The sequence below is a fragment of the Chaetura pelagica genome, unplaced genomic scaffold (genome assembly GCF_000747805.2).
Source record: "Chaetura pelagica isolate M959 unplaced genomic scaffold, ChaPel_1.0 scaffold595, whole genome shotgun sequence".
NCBI classification, from domain to species: domain Eukaryota; kingdom Metazoa; phylum Chordata; class Aves; order Apodiformes; family Apodidae; genus Chaetura; species Chaetura pelagica.
Genome location: NW_009953221.1, coordinates 104,787 through 107,252, shown reverse-complemented (window position 1 = coordinate 107,252; position 2,466 = coordinate 104,787).

Sequence of the window (2,466 nt, the reverse complement as noted above, 5' to 3'; positions counted from 1 at the left end):
CTTCCCAGAGGTGCAGGTCCTGCCCTGGTGAGAGGCAAACTTCCAGAAGCTGTTTTATTTTCATGGAGACACCCAGGAGAGTTAGGGCATGTGGGCTAAGAACGGGTCAGGGCTCTTGTCCCTTTGTGGGGTGGCCCTCGATCAGCACCTTAATCCTTGTGCATACTCAGCACTCTCAAATCCAGCAAGGATGGAGCATATTCCTCAAGCTGGGAGTGGGCACTTGTGCAAGGCTCTGTGTTGCCCCATCCTGTTCCTATTTTGGGGCCAGGGTAGAGCTGCTGAGTTGTCTTTTTAGCTGCTGTGTTCCCCTCTCTCTGGCTTTCCAGGGAACCTCTTGTGTCTCCAGGGCCACTGGGGAGAAGCCACCAAGTCCCAGCAGTCAGGGAAGGAGAAGCCTCTTCTGAGCCGGGCAGGGTGTCTTGGGACCAGCTTAAGCCTGGCCAGACTCTAGGTGGGGCTGAAGAGTTGGAGATCTTTCCTGCACCGAGCCTGGCCCGGGTTGGGTTTGGGTACCCGGGAGCGTTCTTGAATGGAAAGCCCTTGGCTGTGGTTCCACTGCCCCTGGAGATCCCTTAGTGGTGCTGGGGTCCCAAAGAGGTCAGAGAGGGGCTTCCCACCCCACGTGCAGGCAACGAGGGGTGGCTGTGGACACCTGGTGCTGCTGGGAGGGAGGTTTGCAGATTCTCCTCCCGTGGGCGAAGGCATCAGGGCTGGGGGTGTTGCTGGCAGGAGGTGCCACGGGCAGGATGGAGCCACCTCGGCCCCGCTGAGACTCCAGCCCCTCTCCAGAGCCCCCCCTCCACCTCCAGTGTCACCCTGCAGGGACACCAGGCACCTTCCCAGAGCTGGCATTACCCGTTAGCTCATGCTGTGACCTGCCTTCCTTCCTCCTCTCCCCTTGCTGCCAGGTTCCCTCCGCAGCGTCCGCGATGATTCATCTTTGCCTGTGGCAGCAAATGCTGGTGCAGGGAAAACAAAGCACGGCCCCTTCCCGTGGGGAGGGAGACAGACAGTTCCAGTTACCCTTTGGAGGCAGCTCAAGCTTCGCAAGGCTTCGGCCCAGCTCATTTTTGGTGGCTGAGATCAACCCGATTCAGCACAGCAGGTCCTGCCCAGCATGGCTGGGAGCAACTCGGAAAAAATCCTCAAAACTTCAGCAGCCAAATGCTGAGTAACATTTGTTTTAGTGCCTGTTTTGTCTTATCCCCAGCCCATGCCTGGGGTGCAGGGCTCTGGTGCTCTGCAAACGTGACGATCATGATTCAAGTGGAGGTTTTGAGAGCTGCGTTAACCCTTTTTTGTGGGGAGTGTGGACCCCTTTCTCCTCCCTTTTACAACATCTCATCAGAAAGAGGGTGGCCAGCAGGGCTGGGGAAGTGATTGTCCCCCTGTGCTGGGCACTGGTGAGGCTGGACTTTGAATCCTGGGATCAGTTTTGGGTCCCTCATGACCAGAAGGACATTGAGGGGCTGGAATGAGTCCAGGAAAGGGCAGTAGAGCTTGGGCAGGGGCTGGAGCACAAGTCTGAGGAGCAGCAGAGGGACTGGGGGGTGTCCAGCCTGGAGCAAAGGAGGTTGAGGGGAGACCTTCTGGCTCTGCAACTGCCTGAGAGGAGGTTGGAGCCAGGGGGGGGCGGGCTCTGCTCCCCAGGAACAAGCAATGGGATGAGAGGAAATGGCCTCAAGTTGTGCCAGGGAATGTTTAGGCTGGAGATTAGAAGAAACTTCTTCACTGAAAAGGTCCTCAGACCCTGGCACAGACTGCCCAGGGAGGTGGTGGATTCACCACCCCTGGAGGTGTTTCAAAGATGTGGTGCTGAGGGATGTGGTTTAAGCACCAGACTCTGTAGTGCTGGGTTATGGTTGGACTGGATGATCTGAAAGGTCTTTTCCAAGCAGAACCAGTCTGTGATTGTCTGACCTCAGGGCACTGCTCACTCTGATGCCCACCCTGGGCATCACCAGGGCCCACTTTTGATGCTGTTCCCAGGCTGAGCTCCAGCAGCCACGAGTCCCCGTGCCTCTCCTTGCCCACCCAGCAGCAATTTGTCCCTGGCTTGGGAAGTGGCACCCCCCAAACAAACCCCAGCACCAGCTGGTACCAAACCAGCGCTCGCCTGGTTAAAAGGCTGTGCTGCTCACCCTGGGATTGCACAAGCTGAACTGGAGCCAGTCCTGGAGTTCTTAGAAATAAGTGAAGCCGTGTCCCGGGCCAGTTGGCCCAGCCAGGCTGTGCAAGGAGCCCAGATCCAGTTGCAGCCTGTTCTGAGCCCTGGGAACGGCTCTCAGGGAAGGATGTGGATCCGTGTGGGGTGCAGCCCTCGCCTCGTGCCTGTGGGAACTGGAATGGAAGGGGCTGCTGTTCCCAGCAGGGATCAGTGACCTGGGAACGTGGGTTCTGGCTGGTGCTGAGTGAGGGGTGTAGATGGGATGGGACAGCAGGATGGGGGCTGAGGGGGGGGTG